Source organism: Pleurodeles waltl, chromosome 6, assembly GCF_031143425.1.
Source record: "Pleurodeles waltl isolate 20211129_DDA chromosome 6, aPleWal1.hap1.20221129, whole genome shotgun sequence".
Lineage (NCBI taxonomy): Eukaryota > Metazoa > Chordata > Amphibia > Caudata > Salamandridae > Pleurodeles > Pleurodeles waltl.
Genome location: NC_090445.1, coordinates 385701562 through 385713774, shown reverse-complemented (window position 1 = coordinate 385713774; position 12213 = coordinate 385701562). Strand labels below are relative to the sequence as shown.

General features: G+C 39.9%; 5 non-coding genes across 5 annotated transcripts; all 5 read left to right on the top strand.

Moving 5' to 3' along the window:
• Positions 1-779: 779 nt before the first annotated feature.
• Positions 780-874, top strand: TRNAI-UAU (transfer RNA isoleucine (anticodon UAU)). The gene is made up of 2 exons: positions 780-817; positions 839-874. It is a non-coding gene; the product is annotated as a tRNA-Ile (tRNA).
• A 2309-nt stretch (positions 875-3183) lies between these two features.
• TRNAI-UAU (transfer RNA isoleucine (anticodon UAU)) lies at positions 3184-3278 on the top strand. The gene is made up of 2 exons: positions 3184-3221; positions 3243-3278. It is a non-coding gene; the product is annotated as a tRNA-Ile (tRNA).
• Positions 3279-5586: 2308 nt separating this feature from the next.
• On the top strand, positions 5587-5681 carry TRNAI-UAU (transfer RNA isoleucine (anticodon UAU)). The gene is made up of 2 exons: positions 5587-5624; positions 5646-5681. It is a non-coding gene; the product is annotated as a tRNA-Ile (tRNA).
• A 2309-nt stretch (positions 5682-7990) lies between these two features.
• On the top strand, positions 7991-8085 carry TRNAI-UAU (transfer RNA isoleucine (anticodon UAU)). The gene is made up of 2 exons: positions 7991-8028; positions 8050-8085. It is a non-coding gene; the product is annotated as a tRNA-Ile (tRNA).
• A 2309-nt stretch (positions 8086-10394) lies between these two features.
• Positions 10395-10489, top strand: TRNAI-UAU (transfer RNA isoleucine (anticodon UAU)). The gene is made up of 2 exons: positions 10395-10432; positions 10454-10489. It is a non-coding gene; the product is annotated as a tRNA-Ile (tRNA).
• Positions 10490-12213: the final 1724 nt, after the last annotated feature.

The window sequence follows — 12213 nt, the reverse complement described above, 5'->3', positions numbered from 1 at the left end:
ATAAATGGCTCTTCAAACAGCTGACACTTTAGTAGTAAGAGCTGCTTTCTATTCCTTCCAGATATCCAAACTAAGTTGAAGGCTATGCTTGAAGGAAAGACATTCTTCTGGGCTCTCCATGAAAGACTAACTTTCTAATAAACACAACACCCTCTATTTTATTTAATGTATTTGCTACAATGGATTAGCCAGATGGGATCATCTAACGATTTTTGGATGTGTCTCGAAAGAGAGCGTGATTATACTGGGAGCAGTGCTGACCTTCAAAAACCAACATGATCGGACTTTGACGATGGAGGGATTTGTATCCACACATGCAGAGCACACTGTATGGGCAGTCCGCCACCTTAACCACTCACCCACTTCATCCACCCTGTAACAGGATTTAAAGCATTTGTACACATGAGGTACTCTGTTGACACTAGTCTGTAGCTAAAATGAAAACAGTTGAAGTAAGATATCCAACTACCCACCTTCCCCCAACTTGGGTCCAACATATCATTTTCTGGCTAAATTCCTCCTTTGTGCTTATGAGACATAACAATTAGATTCCCCTAGACTTTGTCGGAACTGACAAGATATAATTGAATGTGGTTTTCAAAAGACTGAATTTTATGTTACAGGACAATTATAGAATTTTTTCCGGTTCCACTGTAATTGTAGTAATCAGGGTAACATGTTTGCATGTGAGCTGATCTTGCATACGGTATGTTGATGACGATCCTGTCGTCTACTAAGTCACCTCTAGGTGGCGCAGTTGGACTCATGGTGTTGTGTGAGCTCCAGTGGCGCAATCGGTTAGCGCGCGGTACTTATACAGCAGTACTTGCACTGAGCCATGCCGAGGTTGTGAGTTCGAGCCTCACCTGGAGCAACTGCATTAACTTTTTTAAATCATTTCAATGAAAGGAAAAATTAAACTCAGATTAAAGATGGCGCTTGCTAAAGATTATTTACTTCTATTCAGAATCTTCCTGTCTAACTCCTCCGGGTCCCTAGGATCACATCACCTTCGGGACGATTCGTTTCACTGCATTATGATGTGCTGACTTGTGAACTATGCATTCACATCAGTGTATTCAAAAATAAATTTGCTAAATAACAAGAATAATAAAAACAGTATAGTCGCATGAATAGCCATAAATTGAAGTGCTGCAAAAAATGTTGATCAACCAAATTGAATAAAATATAACTCATATAAATGGCAAAAGGATAGCATCATCACACAAAGGCCTTAGCCAAATATGCTATTCCTCTAAAGTAGATTGTACCTCTTGTGTGCTGTGATTGTTCCTCCAATACAAAATTCATTTTTAATTTGTCTGCAATTTTGAAAAATAATGCCTGCTAGAAGTCAACTTTTTAAAATGATTTCATTCATGACACGTATTTCTCTAACCTGTGATTGTGGTCCCTGCTCAATTTCTCTTTTCCTCATCCCCATCCTGATTCTACTTCTTGAGACACCAGGTTCACTTCTTTATCCATCCCAACCAATCAAGGTCACCAAATCTATCAAACAAGTCTGCCTGCATTCACTTTCACTTTAAGTACAAGATAAGTTGTATCATTTGAACAGAGAGCATGAGAAAAGGAAGTTTATGGTGAGTGGTGGCTGGGGTTTTGAGGATTCACCTCATTTTCCTGAGAGCCGAGGTATCTGGGAGCTATAGTGTTTTGAGAGGAAATAAATTAAAATCTCCAAGGTGCCACTGCTCGAGCCCTATAACGCTCGTTATGTGGAAGCAGATTGAGCAGAAAGAGAGGTCAGATACTCGCTCAACCTTTCCAAGGGACGGTAAACATTGAGTTATTATCTGGTTTTGCCTTGCAGGCTGAGAACAGCGTTTGTCAGGCGTTTGTCAGGCAATCGGAAGGGGAGACGAATGAGTCGTAGTTCTCTGGTATTATTCAAGTCTTCTTGCTAAGATAAAAGTAGAAAAGGGAACGTTGACAATAAGCAAGCTTAAAACGAGGTGTGATTCCTAGGTGAAATAACTTGAAAAGAGTTAAGATTTAAAAGATAAACAGAAGATCCTGATGAGGATTGAACTCGTGTCCCCTGGTTCCAAAAAATCCGTGCTTTGCCACTGAGCTACAAAGCCGGAGGATTTCCATATCTCAGAGTGCCATATGTAGTCTTAAGGCAGAATGTGGCCAGCTGTGAGTTTCAGAGTATGAGTGGAAACCTATGTACTTATGAATGTCAACATATAGGCACACATTAAACTACATTCTTAAGGCACTTTTCGTGGAAGGTGGCAAAACTCTATATTCTTAGGAGAATATTAAAGAACTCACATTACTCAGGATATGGATATCAGTAGTTAGTATCTCTGCAATCTGAGACATTTACAGGAAACTACTCATCAGAAGGGATATGTCAGTGCAGGGCAGACATAAATAAATGGCTCTTCAAACAGCTGACACTTTAGTAGTAAGAGCTGCTTTCTATTCCTTCCAGATATCCAAACTAAGTTGAAGGCCATGCTTGAAGGAAAGACATTCTTCTGGGCTCTCCATGAAAGACTAACTTTCTAATAAACACAACACCCTCTATTTTATTTAATGTATTTGCTACAATGGATTAGCCAGATGGGATCATCTAACGATTTCTGGATGTGTCTCGAAAGAGAGCGTAATTATACTGGGAGCAGTGCTGACCTTCAAAAACCAACATGATCGGACTTTGACGATGGTGGGATTTGTATCCACACATGCAGAGCACACTGTATGGGCAGTCCGCCACCTTAACCACTCACCCACTTCATCCACCCTGTAACATGATTTAAAGCATTTGTACACACGAGGTACTCTGTTGACACTAGTCTGTAGCTAAAATGAAAACAGTTGAAGTAAGATATCCAACTACCCACCTTCCCCCAACTTGGGTCCAACATATCATTTTCTGGCTAAATTCCTCCTTTGTGCTTATGAGACATAACAATTAGATTCCCCTAGACTTTGTCGGAACTGACGAGATATAATTGAATGTGGTTTTCAAAAGACTGAATTTTATGTTACAGGACAATTATAGAATCTTTTCCGGTTCCACTGTAATTGTAGTAATCAGGGTAACATGTTTGCATGTGAGCTGATCTTGCATACGGTATGTTGATGACGATCCTGTTGTCTATTAAGTCACCTCTAGGTCACGCAGTTGGACTCATGGTGTATGTGTGAGCTCCAGTGGCGCAATCGATTAGCGCGCGGTACTTATACAGCAATACTTGTACTGAGCCATGCCGAGGTTGTGAGTTCGAGCCTCACCTCGAGCAACTGCATTATCTTTTTTAAATCATTACACTGAAAGGAAAAATTAAACTCAGATTAAAGATGGCGCTTGCTAAAGATTATTCACTTCTATTCAGAATCTTCCTGTCTGACTCCTCCGGGTCCCTAGGATCACATCGCCTTCGGGACGATTCGTTTCACTGCATTATGATGTGCTGACTTGTGAACTATGCATTCACATCAGTGTATTCAAAAAGAAATTTGCTAAATAACAAGAATAATAAAAACAGTATAGTCGCATGAATAGCCATAAATTGAAGAGCTGCAAAAAATGTTGATCAACCAAATTGAATAAAATATAACTCATATAAATGGCAAAAGGATAGCATCATCACACAAAGGCCTTAGCCAAATATGCTATTCCTCTAAAGTAGATTGTACCTCTTGTGTGCTGTGATTGTTCCTCCAATACAAAATTCATTTTTAATTTGTCTGCAATTTTTAAAAATAATGCCTGCTAGAAGTCAACTTTTTAAAATGATTTCATTCATGACACGTATTTCTCTAACCTGTGATTGTGGTCCATGCTCAATTTCTCTTTTCCTCATCCCCATCCTGATTCTACTTCTTGAGACACCAGGTTCACTTTTTTATCCACCCCAACCAATCAAGGTCACCAAATCTATCAAACAAGTCTGCCTGCATTCACTTTCACTTTAAGTACAAGATAAGTTGTATCATTTGAACAGAGAGCATGAGAAAAGGAAGTTTATGGTGAGTGGTGGCTGGGGTTTTGAGGATTCACCTCATTTTCCTGAGAGCCGAGGTATCTGGGAGCTATAGTGTTTTGAGAGGAAAGAAATTAAAATCTCCAAGGTGCCACTGCTCGAGCCCTATAACGCTCGTTATGTGGAAGCAGATTGAGCAGAAAGAGAGGTCAGATACTCGCTCAACCTTTCCAAGGGACGGTAAACATTGAGTTATTATCTGGTTTTGCCTAGCAGGGTGAGAACAGCGTTTGTCAGGCGTTTGTCAGGCAATCGGAAGGGGAGACGAATGAGTCGTAGTTCTCTGGTATTATTCAAGTCTTCTTGCTAAGATAAAAGTAGAAAAGGGAACGTTGACAATAAGCAAGCTTAAAACGAGGTGTGATTCCTAGGTGAAATAACTTGAAAAGAGTTAAGATTTAAAAGATAAACAGAAGATCCTGATGAGGATTGAACTCGTGTCCCCTGGTTCCAAAAAATCAGTGCTTTGCCACTGAGCTACAAAGCCGGAGGATTTCCATATCTCAGAGTGCCATATGTAGTCTTAAGGCAGAATGTGGCCAGCTGTGAGTTTCAGAGTATGAGTGGAAACCTATGTACTTATGAATGTCAACATATAGGCACACATTAAACTACATTCTTAAGGCACTTTTCGTGGAAGGTGGCAAAACTCTATATTCTTAGGAGAATATTAAAGAACTCACATTACTCAGGATATGGATATCAGTAGTTAGTATCTCTGCAATCTGAGACATTTACAGGAAACTACTCATCAGAAGGGATATGTCAGTGCAGGGCAGACATAAATAAATGGCTCTTCAAACAGCTGACACTTTAGTAGTAAGAGCTGCTTTCTATTCCTTCCAGATATCCAAACTAAGTTGAAGGCTATGCTTGAAGGAAAGACATTCTTCTGGGCTCTCCATGAAAGACTAACTTTCTAATAAACACAACACCCTCTATTTTATTTAATGTATTTGCTACAATGGATTAGCCAGATGGGATCATCTAACGATTTTTGGATGTGTCTCGAAAGAGAGCGTGATTATACTGGGAGCAGTGCTGACCTTCAAAAACCAACATGATCGGACTTTGACGATGGAGGGATTTGTATCCACACATGCAGAGCACACTGTATGGGCAGTCCGCCACCTTAACCACTCACCCACTTCATCCACCCTGTAACAGGATTTAAAGCATTTGTACACATGAGGTACTCTGTTGACACTAGTCTGTAGCTAAAATGAAAACAGTTGAAGTAAGATATCCAACTACCCACCTTCCCCCAACTTGGGTCCAACATATCATTTTCTGGCTAAATTCCTCCTTTGTGCTTATGAGACATAACAATTAGATTCCCCTAGACTTTGTCGGAACTGACAAGATATAATTGAATGTGGTTTTCAAAAGACTGAATTTTATGTTACAGGACAATTATAGAATTTTTTCCGGTTCCACTGTAATTGTAGTAATCAGGGTAACATGTTTGCATGTGAGCTGATCTTGCATACGGTATGTTGATGACGATCCTGTCGTCTACTAAGTCACCTCTAGGTGGCGCAGTTGGACTCATGGTGTTGTGTGAGCTCCAGTGGCGCAATCGGTTAGCGCGCGGTACTTATACAGCAGTACTTGCACTGAGCCATGCCGAGGTTGTGAGTTCGAGCCTCACCTGGAGCAACTGCATTAACTTTTTTAAATCATTTCAATGAAAGGAAAAATTAAACTCAGATTAAAGATGGCGCTTGCTAAAGATTATTTACTTCTATTCAGAATCTTCCTGTCTAACTCCTCCGGGTCCCTAGGATCACATCACCTTCGGGACGATTCGTTTCACTGCATTATGATGTGCTGACTTGTGAACTATGCATTCACATCAGTGTATTCAAAAATAAATTTGCTAAATAACAAGAATAATAAAAACAGTATAGTCGCATGAATAGCCATAAATTGAAGTGCTGCAAAAAATGTTGATCAACCAAATTGAATAAAATATAACTCATATAAATGGCAAAAGGATAGCATCATCACACAAAGGCCTTAGCCAAATATGCTATTCCTCTAAAGTAGATTGTACCTCTTGTGTGCTGTGATTGTTCCTCCAATACAAAATTCATTTTTAATTTGTCTGCAATTTTGAAAAATAATGCCTGCTAGAAGTCAACTTTTTAAAATGATTTCATTCATGACACGTATTTCTCTAACCTGTGATTGTGGTCCCTGCTCAATTTCTCTTTTCCTCATCCCCATCCTGATTCTACTTCTTGAGACACCAGGTTCACTTCTTTATCCATCCCAACCAATCAAGGTCACCAAATCTATCAAACAAGTCTGCCTGCATTCACTTTCACTTTAAGTACAAGATAAGTTGTATCATTTGAACAGAGAGCATGAGAAAAGGAAGTTTATGGTGAGTGGTGGCTGGGGTTTTGAGGATTCACCTCATTTTCCTGAGAGCCGAGGTATCTGGGAGCTATAGTGTTTTGAGAGGAAATAAATTAAAATCTCCAAGGTGCCACTGCTCGAGCCCTATAACGCTCGTTATGTGGAAGCAGATTGAGCAGAAAGAGAGGTCAGATACTCGCTCAACCTTTCCAAGGGACGGTAAACATTGAGTTATTATCTGGTTTTGCCTTGCAGGCTGAGAACAGCGTTTGTCAGGCGTTTGTCAGGCAATCGGAAGGGGAGACGAATGAGTCGTAGTTCTCTGGTATTATTCAAGTCTTCTTGCTAAGATAAAAGTAGAAAAGGGAACGTTGACAATAAGCAAGCTTAAAACGAGGTGTGATTCCTAGGTGAAATAACTTGAAAAGAGTTAAGATTTAAAAGATAAACAGAAGATCCTGATGAGGATTGAACTCGTGTCCCCTGGTTCCAAAAAATCCGTGCTTTGCCACTGAGCTACAAAGCCGGAGGATTTCCATATCTCAGAGTGCCATATGTAGTCTTAAGGCAGAATGTGGCCAGCTGTGAGTTTCAGAGTATGAGTGGAAACCTATGTACTTATGAATGTCAACATATAGGCACACATTAAACTACATTCTTAAGGCACTTTTCGTGGAAGGTGGCAAAACTCTATATTCTTAGGAGAATATTAAAGAACTCACATTACTCAGGATATGGATATCAGTAGTTAGTATCTCTGCAATCTGAGACATTTACAGGAAACTACTCATCAGAAGGGATATGTCAGTGCAGGGCAGACATAAATAAATGGCTCTTCAAACAGCTGACACTTTAGTAGTAAGAGCTGCTTTCTATTCCTTCCAGATATCCAAACTAAGTTGAAGGCCATGCTTGAAGGAAAGACATTCTTCTGGGCTCTCCATGAAAGACTAACTTTCTAATAAACACAACACCCTCTATTTTATTTAATGTATTTGCTACAATGGATTAGCCAGATGGGATCATCTAACGATTTCTGGATGTGTCTCGAAAGAGAGCGTAATTATACTGGGAGCAGTGCTGACCTTCAAAAACCAACATGATCGGACTTTGACGATGGTGGGATTTGTATCCACACATGCAGAGCACACTGTATGGGCAGTCCGCCACCTTAACCACTCACCCACTTCATCCACCCTGTAACATGATTTAAAGCATTTGTACACACGAGGTACTCTGTTGACACTAGTCTGTAGCTAAAATGAAAACAGTTGAAGTAAGATATCCAACTACCCACCTTCCCCCAACTTGGGTCCAACATATCATTTTCTGGCTAAATTCCTCCTTTGTGCTTATGAGACATAACAATTAGATTCCCCTAGACTTTGTCGGAACTGACGAGATATAATTGAATGTGGTTTTCAAAAGACTGAATTTTATGTTACAGGACAATTATAGAATCTTTTCCGGTTCCACTGTAATTGTAGTAATCAGGGTAACATGTTTGCATGTGAGCTGATCTTGCATACGGTATGTTGATGACGATCCTGTTGTCTATTAAGTCACCTCTAGGTCACGCAGTTGGACTCATGGTGTATGTGTGAGCTCCAGTGGCGCAATCGATTAGCGCGCGGTACTTATACAGCAATACTTGTACTGAGCCATGCCGAGGTTGTGAGTTCGAGCCTCACCTCGAGCAACTGCATTATCTTTTTTAAATCATTACACTGAAAGGAAAAATTAAACTCAGATTAAAGATGGCGCTTGCTAAAGATTATTCACTTCTATTCAGAATCTTCCTGTCTGACTCCTCCGGGTCCCTAGGATCACATCGCCTTCGGGACGATTCGTTTCACTGCATTATGATGTGCTGACTTGTGAACTATGCATTCACATCAGTGTATTCAAAAAGAAATTTGCTAAATAACAAGAATAATAAAAACAGTATAGTCGCATGAATAGCCATAAATTGAAGAGCTGCAAAAAATGTTGATCAACCAAATTGAATAAAATATAACTCATATAAATGGCAAAAGGATAGCATCATCACACAAAGGCCTTAGCCAAATATGCTATTCCTCTAAAGTAGATTGTACCTCTTGTGTGCTGTGATTGTTCCTCCAATACAAAATTCATTTTTAATTTGTCTGCAATTTTTAAAAATAATGCCTGCTAGAAGTCAACTTTTTAAAATGATTTCATTCATGACACGTATTTCTCTAACCTGTGATTGTGGTCCATGCTCAATTTCTCTTTTCCTCATCCCCATCCTGATTCTACTTCTTGAGACACCAGGTTCACTTTTTTATCCACCCCAACCAATCAAGGTCACCAAATCTATCAAACAAGTCTGCCTGCATTCACTTTCACTTTAAGTACAAGATAAGTTGTATCATTTGAACAGAGAGCATGAGAAAAGGAAGTTTATGGTGAGTGGTGGCTGGGGTTTTGAGGATTCACCTCATTTTCCTGAGAGCCGAGGTATCTGGGAGCTATAGTGTTTTGAGAGGAAAGAAATTAAAATCTCCAAGGTGCCACTGCTCGAGCCCTATAACGCTCGTTATGTGGAAGCAGATTGAGCAGAAAGAGAGGTCAGATACTCGCTCAACCTTTCCAAGGGACGGTAAACATTGAGTTATTATCTGGTTTTGCCTAGCAGGGTGAGAACAGCGTTTGTCAGGCGTTTGTCAGGCAATCGGAAGGGGAGACGAATGAGTCGTAGTTCTCTGGTATTATTCAAGTCTTCTTGCTAAGATAAAAGTAGAAAAGGGAACGTTGACAATAAGCAAGCTTAAAACGAGGTGTGATTCCTAGGTGAAATAACTTGAAAAGAGTTAAGATTTAAAAGATAAACAGAAGATCCTGATGAGGATTGAACTCGTGTCCCCTGGTTCCAAAAAATCAGTGCTTTGCCACTGAGCTACAAAGCCGGAGGATTTCCATGTCTCAGAGTGCCATATGTAGTCTTAAGGCAGAATGTGGCCAGCTGTGAGTTTCAGAGTATGAGTGGAAACCTATGTACTTATGAATGTCAACATATAGGCACACATTAAACTACATTCTTAAGGCACTTTTCGTGGAAGGTGGCAAAACTCTATATTCTTAGGAGAATATTAAAGAACTCACATTACTCAGGATATGGATATCAGTAGTTAGTATCTCTGCAATCTGAGACATTTACAGGAAACTACTCATCAGAAGGGATATGTCAGTGCAGGGCAGACATAAATAAATGGCTCTTCAAACAGCTGACACTTTAGTAGTAAGAGCTGCTTTCTATTCCTTCCAGATATCCAAACTAAGTTGAAGGCTATGCTTGAAGGAAAGACATTCTTCTGGGCTCTCCATGAAAGACTAACTTTCTAATAAACACAACACCCTCTATTTTATTTAATGTATTTGCTACAATGGATTAGCCAGATGGGATCATCTAACGATTTTTGGATGTGTCTCGAAAGAGAGCGTGATTATACTGGGAGCAGTGCTGACCTTCAAAAACCAACATGATCGGACTTTGACGATGGAGGGATTTGTATCCACACATGCAGAGCACACTGTATGGGCAGTCCGCCACCTTAACCACTCACCCACTTCATCCACCCTGTAACAGGATTTAAAGCATTTGTACACATGAGGTACTCTGTTGACACTAGTCTGTAGCTAAAATGAAAACAGTTGAAGTAAGATATCCAACTACCCACCTTCCCCCAACTTGGGTCCAACATATCATTTTCTGGCTAAATTCCTCCTTTGTGCTTATGAGACATAACAATTAGATTCCCCTAGACTTTGTCGGAACTGACAAGATATAATTGAATGTGGTTTTCAAAAGACTGAATTTTATGTTACAGGACAATTATAGAATCTTTTCCGGTTCCACTGTAATTGTAGTAATCAGGGTAACATGTTTGCATGTGAGCTGATCTTGCATACGGTATGTTGATGACGATCCTGTCGTCTACTAAGTCACCTCTAGGTGGCGCAGTTGGACTCATGGTGTATGTGTGAGCTCCAGTGGCGCAATCGGTTAGCGCGCGGTACTTATACAGCAGTACTTGCACTGAGCCATGCCGAGGTTGTGAGTTCGAGCCTCACCTGGAGCAACTGCATTAACTTTTTTAAATCATTTCAATGAAAGGAAAAATTAAACTCAGATTAAAGATGGCGCTTGCTAAAGATTATTTACTTCTATTCAGAATCTTCCTGTCTAACTCCTCCGGGTCCCTAGGATCACATCACCTTCGGGACGATTCGTTTCACTGCATTATGATGTGCTGACTTGTGAACTATGCATTCACATCAGTGTATTCAAAAATAAATTTGCTAAATAACAAGAATAATAAAAACAGTATAGTCGCATGAATAGCCATAAATTGAAGTGCTGCAAAAAATGTTGATCAACCAAATTGAATAAAATATAACTCATATAAATGGCAAAAGGATAGCATCATCACACAAAGGCCTTAGCCAAATATGCTATTCCTCTAAAGTAGATTGTACCTCTTGTGTGCTGTGATTGTTCCTCCAATACAAAATTCATTTTTAATTTGTCTGCAATTTTGAAAAATAATGCCTGCTAGAAGTCAACTTTTTAAAATGATTTCATTCATGACACGTATTTCTCTAACCTGTGATTGTGGTCCCTGCTCAATTTCTCTTTTCCTCATCCCCATCCTGATTCTACTTCTTGAGACACCAGGTTCACTTCTTTATCCATCCCAACCAATCAAGGTCACCAAATCTATCAAACAAGTCTGCCTGCATTCACTTTCACTTTAAGTACAAGATAAGTTGTATCATTTGAACAGAGAGCATGAGAAAAGGAAGTTTATGGTGAGTGGTGGCTGGGGTTTTGAGGATTCACCTCATTTTCCTGAGAGCCGAGGTATCTGGGAGCTATAGTGTTTTGAGAGGAAAGAAATTAAAATCTCCAAGGTGCCACTGCTCGAGCCCTATAACGCTCGTTATGTGGAAGCAGATTGAGCAGAAAGAGAGGTCAGATACTCGCTCAACCTTTCCAAGGGACGGTAAACATTGAGTTATTATCTGGTTTTGCCTAGCAGGGTGAGAACAGCGTTTGTCAGGCGTTTGTCAGGCAATCGGAAGGGGAGACGAATGAGTCGTAGTTCTCTGGTATTATTCAAGTCTTCTTGCTAAGATAAAAGTAGAAAAGGGAACGTTGACAATAAGCAAGCTTAAAACGAGGTGTGATTCCTAGGTGAAATAACTTGAAAAGAGTTAAGATTTAAAAGATAAACAGAAGATCCTGATGAGGATTGAACTCGTGTCCCCTGGTTCCAAAAAATCAGTGCTTTGCCACTGAGCTACAAAGCCGGAGGATTTCCATATCTCAGAGTGCCATATGTAGTCTTAAGGCAGAATGTGGCCAGCTGTGAGTTTCAGAGTATGAGTGGAAACCTATGTACTTATGAATGTCAACATATAGGCACACATTAAACTACATTCTTAAGGCACTTTTCGTGGAAGGTGGCAAAACTCTATATTCTTAGGAGAATATTAAAGAACTCACATTACTCAGGATATGGATATCAGTAGTTAGTATCTCTGCAATCTGAGACATTTACAGGAAACTACTCATCAGAAGGGATATGTCAGTGCAGGGCAGACATAAATAAATGGCTCTTCAAACAGCTGACACTTTAGTAGTAAGAGCTGCTTTCTATTCCTTCCAGATATCCAAACTAAGTTGAAGGCTATGCTTGAAGGAAAGACATTCTTCTGGGCTCTCCATGAAAGACTAACTTTCTAATATTCACAACACCCTCTATTTTATTTAATGTATTTGCTACAATGGATTAGCCAGATG